The sequence below is a fragment of the Choloepus didactylus genome, chromosome 15 (genome assembly GCF_015220235.1).
Source record: "Choloepus didactylus isolate mChoDid1 chromosome 15, mChoDid1.pri, whole genome shotgun sequence".
In the NCBI taxonomy this organism is placed as follows: Eukaryota; Metazoa; Chordata; class Mammalia; order Pilosa; family Megalonychidae; genus Choloepus; species Choloepus didactylus.
This window is the reverse complement of record NC_051321.1, coordinates 13,008,910-13,027,281: the sequence shown is the minus strand read 5'-3', so window position 1 is coordinate 13,027,281 and position 18,372 is coordinate 13,008,910. Positions and strand designations below refer to the sequence as shown.

General features: G+C 43.3%; 1 long non-coding RNA gene across 1 annotated transcript in view; it reads left to right on the top strand.

Moving 5' to 3' along the window:
• The window catches only part of LOC119510616, a 345,643-nt gene extending 336,706 nt beyond the window's left edge, over window positions 1-8,937 (top strand). Inside the window, exon 3 of the long non-coding RNA XR_005211984.1 lies at window positions 8,545-8,937. This is a non-coding gene — a long non-coding RNA (uncharacterized LOC119510616). The remainder of the gene's footprint in view (window positions 1-8,544) is intronic.
• Window positions 8,938-18,372: the final 9,435 nt, after the last annotated feature.

The following is an 18,372-nucleotide window of genomic DNA, read 5'->3' as shown; positions in this document are numbered from 1 at the left end:
GGATTTCAGACCTAGAAGAGAGTTTAGCAATCATTTCTGGGGCAGCACCCCTGCCCCATTCCCTTGTTTGTTGATTTCAGCCATTGCTAATTGGCCCTGCACTTTCCCCCACTAGGTTCATAATCCTTTCCAAAACAATACTGAAGCAGCTGTTTCAATTTATTTGGAGTGAAGCTTATTAATTCCCTAGATCGAATCAAACCTCAGACTTTCCTTATGGAGAAAGGGAAGCTCAGAGAAGAGAGGTGATTTACTTAAGGTACAGAACTAAGTCAGGCACCCCCAGTACCTTTGCTCTAAGCCTGAGGCTTTTTCTTATCCAAGTAAATGGTCAGTTTTAAAGGATATTTTCCATAAAGCTTGGAATTGGTACATAAATGTAAACAGCTGAAATATAAATTGTATGCAATATAATCTTTTTTTCTATATGCCTGGAAGCTTCTTAAGTGTTACAGAAACTGTAAAGGACTAAGAATGTAAACAGCCATTGTACTTTCCTAAGTGGTAAATCTAAAAATTGACAACACGTTGACTTCCAAGAATAATCATCAGGTCGGTAGATTCTGTACAGTCTGGAGTTTAGAATTGTAATCAGTGGTTCACTTATTTCACTGGAAATGGGGAACAAGATGCCTTAGACTGCAAATACTTAAGTAACTGGTGTTTGCAAAGCATAAAAATCGAGGATGTGTCACTTATTGGACCTTCACACACACACACACACACACACACACACACACACCATTCTGATGTGATAAAAGCCCCTGGTGAGTATTATTGTCATTGAACTCAGAGTTCTCACATTGGAAAGTTGCATTTTTTATCACTTTTAACCAAAAAGGATGCAGTTCCATGTCCAAGGTGGCATGATGGCTAAGTTCTCCGTAGAAATCAGGTCTGTAGAAGGACCTCTCACACCTGATGGGGTTCCATGGGCTTCCACTAAATACTGATTTGTCTTCCCCTGATCATTATTAGTCATCAGGAGGAAGAATTTAGAATAAATTCAGTGGCGGGTGTTACCTTTGGAGGTGGTGGGAGGTTGTAGCTGAGAATCCTGCCACTGGCCTGAGATCAGCTCCTTTGCTGACAGCACAGTTCTTCATTCTCATTTAATTCTTTCCCACACTCTCTTTCTCTCTGGGTAGCTGTTATTTCTTTGCCAAGCCCTCAAGCTGGATTAATTTATAACTTTAATAATGTGATAAAGAACCTGGAGTTATTTTGCCTGGAGAAGGTGTAAAAAGTAGGCTGTGTAATTTTCATTTGTGTTTACCCATAAGCAGCCCATCTGCTTACTCATCAGTGCTTTTGAAATTTTAGCCTTTGCTTTGGAAAAAATGCTCAGATTAATTTTAACTTCAGGGGTAATTAAGTCTATAAAAAATGCATGCTTGTGGCTTTTTGGTTGAAAGAAGTAAGAAGAGACAACTGGAAAAGGAGGTGGAAATGTTCTAGAAAATTAATTCAAAGTAGAGCTGCTAAAAATTCTTTGGGGATATTAAGGTACAATTTCCCAAGCAACATGTGAGTAAGAAAAAGTAGAACAAATTCCATCAACTTGAAAAAAAGTTACTTCTTGTTGAAGAAAACAATTTCTGACTTTATTTTCATTTATTCAATAGAAACTTTTTAATATATAGAGAAACTGAGAGACCAATTTGGGAAAAATTTGCAGAATAAAGCAGTCAAGATCTTCTCACAGTTAGTCTGTTAAGATTTTAAATTCACATATAGCAGAGATATATTTATACATATGGTTTTATATTTATATGGATTCTTTATTTGAACTTGAATAAATTGGAATAAATTTAGAATTCAGATTAGAAAATCACGTCTTTTCTTCCCTTCAATGCAAATTCAGACTAGCTCTGAATTGAGCACTGAAGAACCCCATAATGTGTTCATTCGTTCATGCCTTTCAAATTGCCTTCCATCCATTATATCCTTGGATCTTTTTAGCAATTCTGAGTCACGTTAAGGTAGTGATTATTTTTTTCTCTGTATTTTACAGATGAGGAAACAGTGGCCCATAGAAGTTCATGATTCATTCAGCAGGAAGCAGTGGATAGTGGCAGGGCTGGAAATTGAATTCAGTTCATCATCCCATTCCTGTTAATGACAAGTATTGAGTGTGGGCTCTGGCCTGAGCCCTGAGCTGGGCAGGAGGTTCTAAGGCAATAGAGACAGCCCCTGGCTACAGGGAGCTGCCAGCAGCAAGGGCAGATGGGAGTACACAAGCACAGGTACAGGTGCAGCTGTGGAGTCAGAGGAGCTTCTGGTTGATTCTGTCCCGGGGGAGTGGAAGGTCCTACAGCACTCCCTGGAGTGACATCTGGCTGGGGTTTGGAGACAAGCAGGTGAATGGGGCAGGGGGTTTGAGAGATCGGGGAGGTGGAGGGTAGAGGGCAGAGGAAGGGAGATGCAAATGTCCAGTGTCTGGGAAGATGGAAACCATCTAACGTGGCCCTAAGCCTGCCGTTTTGCTGCTTTCGAACACTCTTACTCACCAAAAGATGAAATTATCACTGAAATTTCTTCTTTTGTTGACGCTCCAAAATATACAATGGAAATGGAAACCCTAAGTCTCGGAATTCCTTATTAGCTTCAGGAAGAACAGTGCTTCGGGCCATCCTGCGTTAGACTATTGGCCCTCCTTGATGCTGTCAGTGAGGAAAACTTGTCTCTCTGCCAAGTTTCATTTCTGTTTTGCGTTATTTTCTTTGACATTAAAAGGTAAAATCAATCCAAGAAGAATACTGGCAAAATCAAACTTACCCTTGTCATTAGTCTATCAGTCTGAACAATATGTATTTACTGATTGTTTTACAAGGGGACTACAAAAAAGTTATCAATGATATTTTTAAATCGTAATGAAATCACCTTCAAATCCTTTTGGTTTGATAGTTCCCGAGCAGCAGGTGATAAAATTTAAAGGATTGGTGTAGGCAATTTTTTCTGGGTTCTGCCAGGTTGATTAATGGTTTGGCCTTGATTTGAATTGGGAAAGAGGTAGAAGGCAAGATCAATTACGGGTGAACTTGGACTTCATTACTGGGGAGCAGTCAGTAAATTCAGCGTTGTGCCCTGAATGCAGATGCAGGCAAAGAAAGGGACAGAAGGAGAGCCAAGAAGACGCTGTCTGGGCCAGTCGCTACCCGAGCACAGATAGGGTGGCTGTGACGAGGTCTTCCAGTCGAACTGATATTATATCAATACTCCTGGCCTTATTCGCAGCTTCATTTGTTTATTTTTCTAGTTACAAGAGTATATATTCTCACCATTAAAAACGAACACATTACAAGATGCCTGACTTGGAAAGGGAGAATTCTCTGAAAGCACCACTCCTTCCCCCCATCTCAGAGAAAACCACCGTGTACATTGGGTATTATTCTTGCAATTGTTTTCTGTGCTTCTGCTACCACTTATTTATCTACAAGTAGAGAAAAGCTCAAATTATACATTTTTAGCTTGATTTGTGATTTAATTTCCCTATGCATTGAAAAGAAACAACCATCCCCATGGGCCTGGGCTTCCCCCAATGACAGGGCCTTCGCTGGTCTGCAGCTGGCCTGTCCCCACCTCCACGGCCTCCAGGCAGGCCTCATTTGGATGCTGCAATATGGGTGTTTGAGGATTAGTGTCTTCTTCAACTGGTCATTTAAAAGCTCCGGATGTGACACAAGAAGCTCGTTCAGAGCCCAGCTTGTTCTTGCATAGTGCCTGGTGTTCTGGGGCCTTGCCTGCGCCTTTGTGTCTTCCTGCTCATGGAGGCCCAGTAGCAAAGTGAATCAGAATTTGTGTACTGGAGTCAGCACACCTGCTGCAGAGTCCCACTCGCCCAATTTAAAGTTTTATGTCCTTGGCCAAGTCTCTTAACCTCAGTAAGCCTGTTTCCTTGTCTGTAAATGGAGATGATAAAAGTTGGTAAATCCATGTACATTGGAGTTCTCCATATCGGTTTTATATTATTTTGCAACTGTACTGTAAGTTTGCAATTATTTAAAAATAAAAAGTTTTTTTTTAATTGCTCTTCTAAGGATTAAATGAAATTGTGTATGTAGAGCCCTTAGCCCAGAGCTCCCCATAAATGACAGTTTAGAGCCCCTGCCAGATGCACAGGCTCCATAAGGATGGGGAAAAGGCTGTCTTTTCCCTGGTGTATCCATAGTCAGAGGCCAGAGCCTGGCCCACCAGAGAGTTGCAGTAAATATTTCTGAAGGAACGGATTCCCACTGCTTGCCACCATTGGCCCCTCTTACCTCAGAGTCCAGGCCAGCTCTGTTTTCACCTAGCCTAACCATGATGGCCTTCAGAAAGGAATAACTTGCTTCCACCCCTCAGAGCTCAGACACATTCCTCCTCTGGCCAGCTCTAACCTGGATCCATTCAGAAAAGGCATTTTAGGGAATGTGGTTCCAGCACAGCAAGTTGATGCAGTCAAGTGAATCGCTGTCCAAACCCACTTCCTTGTGTCTGTTGGAATAAAACTGTCACAGCACTTCCGTTACCAAGCTGCTAATGAATCTTGTGGTTTTTTGCCAGGATATTTGGAATGGGTTTCAACAGCCAGCTCCACAGAGCTAGATTCCTTTCCCCTTGTAAACAGAGGGACCCACTGCCCAGGACAGATAGACACAAACGTCCATTGTGTGGGGCCACCGTCTCCGAGTGTAATCATGCTGAAGCTTATTAGTGGTTGCACAGGCGAGGCCTTCTGGGATTTCTCTAGTCTGTAATTGGCTTTTACTGTTGCGGGGTCTGTGTGTGTCAGAAATAATGAAGTGACATTTGGATCTGACATGGCATCATTAGAGAGCTGGTAATGCAGATTATGAACATGCATCCATGTAAAGGAGAAAAATAAATCAAGTGGAAAAATGCTTGAGAGGTAATGAGGGTCAAGTCCAAATATATACTCTCTTGGTGTATATTAATGCCAGCAATTACTAATTCACGGTCCTGTCTCCAGTGGCGCGTAGGTCCCCCACTCAAGTAACATTTCTCAGGCTGTGGAAAAACCCATGGCAAGTGTCTTAGTTAAGAAGTCCAAAGGGCATTTGTGTTGGATACAGGGTGGGGTAAGATGCTGATTAGTTCATCAGGAGTGGAAGGCAGGACACCTGAGAGCCCAGCTTTCCGAAATAAAATTATCCTGAGCAGCATTATATGCCTCTACATGATTCCAGCAATATTATGGCTTTTGGGGGAAAAATCATTTTGCAATTTATAACAGTCATTAAATTGCTCTTATTTATGAGTAAGCAGCATTTTCCTCCCAAATAACACTGCAAACTATACATTTTCCCACACTTAGGAACAAACTAATGCAAATGTTTGTCTCTGGCTATATAAGTTCTTTGTTCATGCACTGGGTATTTATGAGATTTTGCACAGCTCTACTCATTATAAAATTCAGAACTTTTAGTGCCTTTGTTCATAGTCAGAAGGTGTTAGGGGAAGAGAAGGGAACAACATTGGGTTGCCTGCCATCTACCAGGATTTTCCTTATAAATAGCCAGAATGTCAACCCCCCACCTCAAGCCAATGTATTTCGAACCTCGATGATGGCCCCAATAGTGGGTGCTTTTAGGGGAGGTGGAGTCTCTATAAGTGCTGGTCTGACTATCCCTGCATGTCCCTGTCTGCCTCTTTCTGTCCCCACATGTCTCTCTCTCTCTCCATCCCTGTCTGTCCACCCTGTTTAAGACTCTCCTAAACTTTAAAAAAAAACCCTTGTATTGAAAAATAATATAATACATAAAAGTGCACAGATCATCAAAGCACAGCTAAGGAATCTTCATGAACTCTCACCAGCACCCCAGAAGTCCCTTAGGTTCCCTTCTAATTGCTACCAAGGAGAGCCACTCTCCTGACTTTTAATGATTACTTTTGCCTGTTTTTGTGCTTTATATGGATAGAACTGATGGCTTCTTTCACTCAACATACTGTGAGTGAGGTTCATATATATTAAGTGTAGCTGTAATTCTCGTATTCTTATTTCTGGGTACTATTGCATTGTGTGCATGTACCACAGTTTATTTATTCATCCTGCCCTGGATGGACATTGGGCAATTTCCAACTTCACGGCATTATGGAGAGAGCCCCTAGGAATATTCTTACATGTCTGCTGTTGAACATATGCCCATATTTCTGTCCATTAGAAGAACTGCTGGCTTCCCATTACTTTAATTGTAAATTTTGCCTGCTCTTCAACCCTCTCAATCCTCATCAAGATGAAAAATGAGATGTATCAGGTGTATTTTGGGCTATAAACTCAGGCATGCAAGATTTATCACTTAAAACCTAATTTTTGGCTGCAAGTCCTCATGCAGCCAGGCTGGGGGAAATCCCAGCCTAGTCATTTTTGGATTCCCTCCCATTCCCGGTGCTGTAACCAGAAACAGGGAAAAGGGAAGAGGTCCCTAGCTTCTGTCATCGGATGAGGTCTCCTTCCAAACCTAAGGGTGGTCTGTGCGCTGCCTGGGGTGCGGGAACTGTGGGGAGACCAGGGTGTCCGTGCCCCTGACCATGCCCTGCTGTGTCCTCTCTGTGCCTGGGTCTGCCTGTCCCTGGGGGAGAGCGGGAGGAAGCCAGGAATCGGGGCCCAGATCCCTCTGCTCCCCTTCCTATCTCGGGGAGACCTCACCTTACTCAACCCTCACTGCATCATCCTGCTTCCTGGAGCCCCTCTGCTTCTTCCTCAAGCTCTGCCCACTCTGTGGGCTCAGGATTTGGAAAATCAAAATCAAGAAGTGTCACAGGCTGGTTGCATTCTGTCCTGGCCTACTCCTCCTCTGAAGCAATGAAACACAGAGCCTGCCTCCTGCGCCAATTCACGAGTAAGCACATAAGGCATCTCGGTGTTGCCCCGTTGTTTTTGGCTGAAACGTGAAGGGGAGTGACCAGGAGCACACGTGACATGTGCTGCTCTCAGTAACTGCAGCCATCTGGGTGCCCCCTAAGCATGGTGGCTTCTCTTTATGGGATGCCTCTGAGCCCTGTTTGCCTTCTCTCAGGAAGTGGGGAAAGGGTGATGGGTGGAGAGGAAAGAAGCACAAGAGCAGGGATGAAGAAAAGATGGATGGAGACTCTTGGAGGGATGCAGGAACTGGGAGATTCTCAAGGAGAAGACACAGTTATCAAAATATAACCATTTCTAATCTGGCTGGAACTAGAGCCTTGAGTTCCTAAGAGATGCCACCAAGCAGCCCCCAAGGAGAACGAGGCTGACCGGTGGTCACTGTCAGTTAAATTTCACCAAAGCACACTCAGTTTTTCTGGTTTCCCTTTTTTATCTTGATGGAAAAAAATGAGATTTTACAAAATATTTTCTTAATGATACCAACAACTATGACTCATTTCTGTAATTTATCTGAGTTCATGGATTCCTGAGAATTCTGAGAGTTAAAGCATGTCTTTCCCTCCCTCCACCGGAACATTGGTTCATGGATTCCTGAGAATTCCAAGAGTTAAAGCATGTCTTTCCCTCCTTCCACTGGAACATTGGGTGGGGAGAAGAACTCCTCCAGCCCTACTGTCCTCCTCTCCCCACACTCCGGGCTTGTCTTTTGTCTTTGTCACAAAGCAAAAAAAAAAAGGCAATCTAGATCTTTTCGGATAAAGAGCTAAGGAAACACCAAAATCTTATAGCCAAGAGTGGTTGTGTGACTACAGAAAGTTGGAACAATCCTGAGGGACAAAACAGAGAGTGACAAAGACACTAAAAAGACAACTAATGTCATCATGCTATATCAGTAATTCAAGCCACTCCCACCTCAGATTGGATTTTATCATCTCAGTATTTCAAATGGATATTAATTTAGCTTAAATTATCTGGATAATTATCTCAACTTTCTCCTTAAGCATAGTCTCTTTTTATATATATATAAATGTCTCATTTATGAAAATGGAATTTAATCAGATTTTTCAGTAATATTGCACATAATTTTTTTCCTTTTCTCCCTTTGCAAATGAACTCAATATATAGATGTACTTTTGTACTGGTTACCATTTAACATATATTTTTCTTGTGTAAGCCAAATGAATCATTACATATTAATTTGCAGTCTGATTTATTGGGGTTTCTGGAGCCCTTAGGATTTTTCATATCTGCATTTAAAAACTTCTGGGTCATTTCTGTGATTTATCGAGAGGTAATATTATATAAATACAAGTTGAGGTGCTCATTAAAAATAGACTTGAGTCCTATAATTTGGAAATTACTCAGTTCTTCATACTTCATAATGCATTACATTAGCTGGCAGCAGAGAGCCATTATGATATTAACATACATTTGAGAGGTAATAGAAATAAACTTGCAGGAAGATTAGAAGAACAAGATCTGCTTCTAATGGCTCTTTGAACCACTTGGAGCAAGACAATGCTTTGTTGGCATATTTTTCTTTAATTTGAATAATGAGATTTTAAGATTAAAGTATTTCAATTTCTGGGTACTATTTTAGGATGCTATTCTCGTAAAATATTATTTAAAAATTTAACCATGCAAAATAACCAGATGGGGCTATTTTTCTCCACTTCTAGTTTGAAGATGGTTAGGAATCTGTGAAATGGAGCTGTTAATGAAGATCTGCTTGGGGTCCCTGTGAGAGCATGTCGCTGAAGTTCTAGGCGCTTCCTTGGGATGGACAGATGCTGGAAGGAAGTTGGCGCCAGGCCTGCAGAGGCTGAGTGTTCATAACAGCGTGGGGTGCACTGAGAAGACTGATGGCTCCCCGGAATATAAGCACTGCCGAGAAAGAATTTTGCCCCGAGGGTGCACTAAAGCTCTACTGGTCGGCTGGTTCTCGCTTTAGTTGGGTCGTGTTATTGCTGTTTCTACAGCTGAGGCCTGTTGAGATAAATCTGCTTTTCCGATTTCATTATGTGAATTTAACATGGTAAAACAATGCAGAAAGTCAGGCAAGCATCCTGGGTCAGTTGCAGGTTCTCCACACTCCTTGTGCCTGGTCTGAAAACATCAAAAGCTTGGAGTTATTTGGACCCAGACTCTGCTGGGTCTCGGGCACAAATTTAATGGTTTAACACAGTGGCTTGTTGGTTACAAAAAAAAAATCCCTGTTATTTGCAATATTTTCTTATTTTTCCAGAGGGCTTGAGATGATGTTTGTTTTCTTCCCAGCAGTGAGGAGCGCCTGCATGGTGGTTGTGGCCTCAGCCACACATTGGTGTCATCTCAGGAAGTTCTCATAAATGTCAGTGCTCAACCACCTTCCCCAAACTACTGAGTGAGAATCACTCAGCATCAAGGGAACTAGGGCTGAGTCTATGTGTCACCACCATCTGCCCAGGCAACGCCAGCCTATGGCTACAGTGACAGTCGCAGGAAGGGCATCAGCCCAGGGAGGAGTTTTTAAATGATAGAAACAGGATCAGAATGGGGTGGGTCTCCAACAGTGGTGGCTGCATCACACCAATGGGCGTGTCTTGGAGTCCTGTGGAGAGAGGACCATGGGGAGGGAGGGAGAGATGAGGGGCACCCTTGCCATGGCTTTGGGGTCATGTGTGGGAGTGCTGACAGCATGTGAGGAAGAGAGGACTCTCCCCACCTGGGCACGGGGCACAGCACGGGCTCATAGCAGGAAAAGGGCACCGCCCTGGTCCACGAAGGCTGACGGCACTGGGCAAATGAGTGACTGTGCCCTCGATTACAACATTAGCATCAGCGCTGGGGACACTGGCCAGAGAAGAGGACAAGAATTATTGTGAGATGTGAGGAGTCCATGGTGACTCTTCCTAGTAGGGCTGTGTGTGTGTGTGTGTGCATGTGTGCGTGCGTGCCAGTGTGCTCAGGTGCGTGAACATACATATGGGTTCTCAGGGTGCTGGAGGGCCTGAGTTGTGCACCTGGGGAAAAGAACCAGCAGCACCTGCTGATGCCCTTCCTGCGACTGTCACTGTAGCCATAGGCTGGCATTGCCTGGGCAGATGGTGGTGACACATAGACTCAGCCCTAGTTCCCACACTGTCTCTTGGGTTGACATGACACATGGTGACTAAAGGTAGAAACAAGGAAAGCGTAACATTTGCATCTCATTTGGCTCCAACAAGTCCATGCACCACAGAGTGCATACAGATCCTAAGTCTCAGTGCTGCACTTTGACCCTCTCCAACCCTGTCGGTCAAATAAGAAAATCTCAGTTAAGCGCCAGCTCAAACGTTGCTTTCTCCAGGCAGTCCTCCCTGATGTCCAGCAGCTACAGATCTCTCTCATTCTTCTGGTTTACCTTGACACGTTATCTGTACTTCTCTTATGGGGTTTACCACTTTCTTACTTGGTTAACAGCTAATTGCATACATGCATGGGACATGCCGCAGATGGTCACCATTTTTATGCAGCCTCCTACTCCCAAGGTGTGTGCTCCTTGAGGACAAAGCCCAACAGCACACTGCATGTGGGGAAGGCACCAAGGCCATGCTTCCCGAACATTGGTATCACTAATCCCTGAATCCTTCTGTGGAACAACCGAGAATGCTTTTCTTGGAAAAGTAGGCTTCGCAAAGAGGTTCTTATTATGTTTTTAAAAACCTTTCCTGCTTGCAGTTGTTTGCTTTGAGAGCCATTAGGGATCTTTTCTGAGTATCCTTATTATCCTTCCAACCCAGTAAGTATGGGGCAAAACCTTCCTCACCCTTTCCAAAGCAAATGGTTTGCCTCATGTACACTTCTCTGCTTGTTGATTGAGGTAGGTAAGGACTTAGAGTTTTGAGTGAAGCATCCTCCCTTATACCCAAAGAGGGGGGCTAGATAAGAATTCCCAACTTTTAGGGGACCAAGAAACACCCCAAATGAATGGCAAGACTTCAGTAGCCCTTCACTCTGTAGTAGCTGTATTTTTATTATCTGTTAATTGAGAAAATACATAATGACAAGATGCTGTGGGTAATTTGAGGAATGCTTTTAAAGTAGATTCTTTGAAAGCTATTTATATACAACCTTAACAGTACCTATAGGCATAAATCTGGCGGTAGAGTTTATAGGCACTAAGTAAAGATCAAAATGGCAGTGCTTATTGCTTCATGTGTTCTCAGACCCTTTGAAGTTCCTTCTTTGTACTCTCAGGTCTGTGGCTTATGGATTGCCAGTCTCCTGGTTCAGTTATCCTTTTGATTAAGCCACATGTTCAGAACACAACGCTGTTGAGGACTGGCCAATAGCAGAACCCACCAATCTCCCTTTCCAAATTGCTTTAGTCTTCCCCTATGTGTATTGTACTTGTGTGTGTGTGTGCACAGCTTAGAGCCAGCCTGTCTGCTAAAGCGGGAAAATCAGTATGACTGTATCTGTTTGAAGATAAATCTCACCAATGTGATAAAGGTGCCTCAAGCCCACCTAGACACAGTGCCTTGCTCTCACCCACTTTACAACTGGGAGTTTCTTTGATCTGCTGTGGTTCTCCCTCCTCTGATGTGTCCAAACTGTTTGGCAACAAACAAGACATTGGAGTTGTAAGGAGAGAAATCTGATATTTCTTCCTCAAAATTAGGATGTGGGGGGAAATGTATACAATCTTAAGCAAGTAAATGTGGTATTGAAAAAGAGGTTGTCCAGAGCTCATTCATTTAGGGAGTCTGGTGGGGGGTCGTACAGGTCAATATTGTTCAAGCCAGGTGTTAAGGCTGAGAATTCTCCCAGGGGTAGCTTATGGCAATCCATCTTTTCTTGCCGGTAGTATGTGACAAGCTGGAAAAGGGAAAAGATGTCATTTACATAATTGGATTCTGGACATCCACATTTTTTGTCCAATTCATATTAGAAGGGAAATATTGCTTCCTTATCAACTCACTTTATAAACTGACCATGCATAGCAGTTTCTGAGGGATAAATGCTTAACATGAGTCAAAAACATAACAAATGCTCTGTCTTGTGCCATTAGCAATTTGGTGGGATTCGTCTATACTCATATGATATTAATTCGCTTCTGCATATTTGGCCAGAACGATGCCATTTTGTAGTTTCATCTTTCTTTATTATGAAACCATGCACATTTGTTTCAATGTTTCAAATATTCCCAATCTTTTCCCCATTCATCCTCAGGTATTTTTAAATTTAGAGTCTTCAGAGTGATGGGCATTGCCTTCATATGAATTTTCCTAAATTAATTTATGAAGTTGACATTCACGTAATCAATACATTCTTGTGAGTGCCATGGCAAATTGAAGAAGGGTTCAATTATCTGAAGAAAATTATGTCATTTTAAGGAAATACATTGTCTCATGCAAAGTTCCACCCTGCACAGGCTTCTCTATCACACTGCTGACAGATTGTATAATGCTTGCTTCAATTCTGACAGTGTTCCCAGGATAGATTCAATTCTTCCCTTAGTGGAATATAAATTACCTTTTTTTTCAAAGGAAACCGTTTGTGAGGCCAGAGATCCTGGATGCCCGTGGAGTCCAGCCCTCCATCCCAGAGATGAGGAGGCTGAGGCCCTCCCAGGAGACAGGACACGTTCAGGACAAAGAATCAGAGGACTGGCTCCAGGTATTGGACTATTGATTTGATGCTATGAATCAGGGCTTGATAGATTCCCAAGCAGAGAGGGTGTCTTGCCTGCCCTTTCTTATCTAGAAGCTCCCCCACAGTGGTTTGCTCTGGCAGCTTGATTCTGCCCCTTGGGTCTATGGCTGATTAAACCAAGAATGGCTCTCAACTCAAGCTGGACCAGTCAGATTCATTCTCTTGAGAAAACAAATGGTGATATAGAAGCAGAGGGAGTCAAATCCTATTAATGGCAGAAATTCAGAGAGAAGGCCCTCAGGCTCCTTGGCTATTCAACTGTCCTGGTTCCTATCCTCTCCATGAGATACCCCAGGATCCTTCCAAGAATTTCTTTTCATCTATCTGCTCTGCTTACCCACTCCTCCCCACAGACTAGCTGGAGTTTGTCTATCACTTGCAAATCAGAGAAACTTTTCCCGTACATGGGAGGTTAGGCAGGGAAGGGAGCCTGCAGTGCCCCTCTCCTAGCTGGGATCTTGTGAGGTCCTATGTATTTCCAGACCCCAAATCTACTCCTATAGAAGGGACCAGGTGGAAAGACCATGCTTCCAGAACTGATTCATGCATCTTCTGTCCCAACTGCTTTGTTAGGGGGCTACAGCCCTCCTCTGCTTCCCCTTCATGGCCAGTTCTGCTGTCCGCCTGTACTTGGGGGGAACTGACGCCTGTGGGGAAGAGCCTTGGGGTACCCCCTCCAGTAGTGACCTCTAGAGGCCAGGCTGGGCTGCTTTCAGGTGAGGGTCCCCTTTAATTACCATCACGAGCATTTGACCTGTGTGTTAATGTCACTGATGTTTTCATTTTATGTAATGACACGGAGGAAGGATCTTACTGTATCCTTTCCTCTGTAACTTTTAAATACTAAAGACTGAAATATGTGTTTCTAAGGAGAAGCCAATGATCTATATCTCCAATATACACCAATGTACTCTACAATTAATATTTAATTAGAATATTTTCTGGAATCTTTTCTAAAACATTTTAACTTGATTTTAGGCATAAAAAAATGTACAGCTCTTTTTTTTTTCTTGTGGCCTCTGCTTATTTCCAGTTCTTTTCCAGTTCCTTAAATACTTGTCATAATGAGACTAATTGGACTGTCAGTATTGTTTGGATTTCTGCTTCAGTGAATTTAGAAAGTCTTTCAGTGATTGCACTAATCTAAAATTGCATGTGAATTTTTTTAAATGAACATGAAAATATTTATCTGGAGTTTCCCACATATATTGACCGTCTTGATCTCAGGAGTCTTTGGGGATAGGGTCTTTTACAAATTTCTAGGGTGTTTTTGATGAGTACCAAAGTTGGAACCGCTGCTCAACGGTTTTGAAATTCCTCCAAGTGCATATGTAATCCCTTATTTGTCCTTCATAATTTACAACAAACCTCTTTCAAATAAACACAAAGGGAGCCTGGAGTGCTTCTTTTAAAGAGTTAGGAAGTAGGACCCTTGAATTTTCTTGCAGAGCCACGCCTGGGATGGGGAGAAGAACCCAAAAGAGAGATGTGAAGGAGGTGATCGAGGGAAAAAGAGCAAGGCAGGGTTAGCCCCTAGGGAACGGAGGAAGGAAGAGAGGTTCTTCCGAGAATTTAGAGGAGGTGAAAAGTGGAAAAAAGGAGCAAGAAAGGGGGTGGGGTACTCTGCACAGCCACCAGTAACAGCCTTGGACACCCTTCTCAGCCTCGGCCCGAGTTGGCTGCCTGGGACCTCCCAGGAGAACAGGCGCTTGAGTTGATTCTTGTAGATCTCTGCCAGGTGGATATGATGTGTTTGCTGTGGAACGTTGGTGGTGTCACTCACTCCAGGGCTTCATCCCCAAGCTCCCAGGAAAAGGCAACTCAAATGATATTTCTAATTATGTCAGGTGGATACTTTGATTTCTGATGCTTTGGCACTGTATTTTGTAAACCTCCATCCCCATCCCTGCCTACTTGTCACCCTTGTCCTGTGGCAAGGCCTAGGCTGGCATCGAAACCTGCAACCCCAGGAAGTCCAGAGAGACACATCAACGTCCATGAGAGTAGGAAACCTGGAAGGCTCTACTGCTGCAATCTTGCTTTGTAAGTCAAGAAGTAACAGATTTTTATTTTTGCATATTGGCAATTTGCTTTTCTTTTTAATAACAAAATTAATACATATTGGTTGTTAAAAATTCAAACTGAAGAGACGTTTATAAAGTAAAAAGTGGAAGTCTTCCAATCCCAAACCTCCCCCCACCCCCAGTCTGACTCCCTAGACATGACCTTTTAACAGTTGGTGTGTTTTCTTCTGACTCTTATCCATGCCCACGAATAAACTCTCTCTCTCTCTCTCTCACACACACACACACACACATTTTGAGGGCTTTTGCTCTTTCCATTTCAACAAAACATGAGATAAAGCAAGGCATTACCTTTGCCCTTGGCAGCTTACCACGGGCGCTGCGGGTATGTGTTTTATAGCTGACCCCTGTTCATAGTCTCGCTAGGCCTTGATGCATTGAATCATTTCCTATCAATTGATATTTGGGTTGTCTTTACTTTTTGTCATTTGTTCATTCAATAAATATGTTTTTAACCTTTATTAATTGCCAGGCTCTGTTCTAGGTCAAGATTGCTGCCTCGAGGAGCTTGCCTTCTGTTATAAGCAACACTGCAGGGGACACTTGTACACCCCACCCCTTGACCGCCTGGGTAATGGGGCTTAGAGAGCCACCGTGTCAGAGGGTTTGAGGATTTTACATTTTGCTGGGTCCTGCCAAAAGGCCACATATTCAACACTAGGTTGCATCTTTTAAATTTCTATCTTTTTTTTTGTTTCTTTGTAAAGAGTAGTTTCTTTTCCAGAATCCAGTCTCCTGTGGACCAATGTGAAAGTAATTTCTTCAGAAATGCTGCCAGAATAATTGAAGTCATAATGGGGAAGTGATCTTTTGTCAGGGAAACACTGATGGAATTTCTCACTTGTGTTTTGGCTCTGTTCCTTCTCAGCAGATGTAATTTAAACTGGTCAAAGCATCATCATTCTGAGGCTTTCTCCAGCTCTGAAGTGTCTGGGGACTGATGAAGACTCTCCAGTGAAACCTGACATCTTTCTAGAACTTCCAGGGAAGACAGGGTCAGTTTCAGCCTTTCAGCGGTGGGTGGTTTCAGCCAGATTTCCCAGGATAGGTTGTGGGACCAGCCTGCCGGGGGGAAAAGGCAGATTTGGAGAAAGAATTCTGTGAGGGTTTTGGATCCCTCCAAAGGGATGGATCGACCATGATAGTGCATTAATTTAAATCAGACCCCTGATTTCAATACGGTGTCTTTATTTTGCTAAGTGATTTCTGACTTAATGTTTAAATGTTTTCAGCGTTTCTGGAAATAGAGAAGAGAAATTGTTGCAATCAAAATGTGCCATGCATGCAAAGAAATACGACCGGGCTTAAAGAAAACAAGGCAGCAGGCTCTCAATCGACCTGCGTTCTTTAGTGCCTTCTGTTTTCTTATGTGTTCCTGGTTACTCTGCTTGGGCATGAGAGTGATACATGCAGAGGGGGTGTGTTCTATAGGAGAGGATCGAAGGAGCAGGAGTTGCAAAGCCAGAACCTTGGATTCAAATACCAGTGGGCACTTACTATGTGACCATAGGCATGTTATTAACCTCCCCAGATCTAGTTGGTAAAATTGAATAATAATTCTAGGCTCCACAGGGCTATTGAGAGGATTATCTGAATTTCCAGCCACACAATTAGCATTCAGATGTGGGTTTGTTTCCCACTTTTAACTGTAGGAGGAAGACCCACTGGGCCAGACAATGGGAAAGCTGGGGGGCAATGGGGAAATGATTTACTCAATTGATAATCCACAATTATACATGCTGCTGAGTCAAAAAGACCCAGGGGTGAGAGTCTGGGCTACACAATTCACCTGCTGTGGGCTTCGGCTGAGTCATTTAACCTCTTTGAGCCACTCTTTCCTCAGTCAGTCAAAAGTAGAAAGTAATGATATCCAGCTCTGAAGGGTGCTTGGGAGGATGAAATGAGATAATACTACAGGGAGTTTACCCAGTGCCTGCTGGTCAATGCGTGGGAGAGAGCTCAGTCCACAGTGGCAACCACTCTGAGCATCATTTTCATCCTCACTGCTGCCGTGCTCCCCACCCCACCCGCTTCCCCTGCTTCTTTTTACTTCTGTCTGAATTACTGGAGTTGGGTTTTAGTTGAATGGCTATGTGCCCATTTGGCATAGGGAGTGAGAAAAAAAAAAGACCGTTTTTTATTTGGTTGACATCATTGCTCAATCGTCAACCAGGTGCTTGAGAGGCAGCCAAACCTGTTGGCTAATTTTCTCACAAAGGATAATACCCGTGCTGAAATGGAAATCATTATTCCTGGCACGCATTGCCCAGTGTTCCAGTGGACAGAACAAAGCAAATAACCTCACTGAACAGATTCATCTTAGTTGTTTGGGGACATTTTCAATTAGTGCCACCTGGGAGCAGGTCCCTGGGGTTCTTTCATTCACTGTCATTATAGCTGCAATGGTTGCTTTATTTTTATGACAAGTTGGGTGGCCAGTAACACTCTCCTTTACACATCCCTAAAACAAACAGTATTTCCCCAGCTTTTTGGTGCGTGATGCTGGAATTTCAATCAGGTGTGCACATGGGCCAACACAAAGGCTTGGTTCATTAATTCATCATTTATCCATTCAACAAATGTCCACGCTGCTTATGGTGCCCACTGAGCTAGATGGCGAGAACACAGTCATGAGGAAGAAACATGATGATGGGCTAACCCGGTTCCAGGTGAGAGGAGAGCATTCCAGAAAGGTGAAGCAGCAAGTACCGAAGCCTTGAGGTGAGAGGGAGAATAGAGGGTTCCAGGAAATGCTAAAAGGTCAGTGTGGCAAGGTGCAAAGATGAGCAGGTGAAGATGGGTCTGAAGAGGTAGGCAGGGGCCAGACTGTGTAGGGTCTGGTGGGCACTGTCAGGAAGTTCTGTTTTTATCCCTGTACTGTTGTAAAACCTTTACAGTGTTTTAAGAATGAGTATTTATGTATATGCGTATGAAACATGATTTCATTTGCATTTTGAAAGTACTTCTGTAGCTGCAGTGGGGGTGGGGATGTGGGCATGACCTGGAAATGGGGGAGCAGTTGGAAACCAATGAGAGATGGGGGAAAACTGGACAGAGACGATGGTGGAAACAATTGGACATTTGAAAGCAATTCAGGAGATAAAATTAACAAGATGTAGTTATGGATTTAGAAATGGAGGTGATGGAACAGTTAAGGGTCAAGGTGATGTTTAAGTTCTTGACATGTATGCCAGGATGGACAGTGGAGCCATTAACTGAGGTGGGAAACACTGGAAAAGGGCCAGTGAGGTTGGGATGATGGGTGAGTGTGGAAAACCATAAGTTCTTCCTGCAGTGATGCCTGGGCCTTGCCTATATGGACCCTGAGACTCACCTCCACACAGAGGAAGAATCTTCTTAATTTTATGCCACCAGCACCTCCTGGAGCAAGCTTTCAGAATTCTCAAGTAATGCCTACAAATTGCTGCATTTTGGGTACTCCTCAGGGAACTCAATCCAGCCTCTGAAAGAAATGCATTCTCCATTTTTGAGCCATTCTTCTTATTCTTCTAGACAATTCTAGGAGTTGTGTTAGAGCTCCTCTTATTAAATAATAACGACAGCCACCATCCCTTGTGGGCTTCTGTGCCAGGTGCGGAACATCTACATCTTTATCTATGGTCCATTCTAAGTTAGACAACCAGGAAGCAATGTGGCTAGTTCTGGTTTAGTAATCAAGGAATTAAGGATTACACCAGTCCTCACTAGGGACTTACTTGCTATGCTAGGCTCTTGGGATGTGAAGAC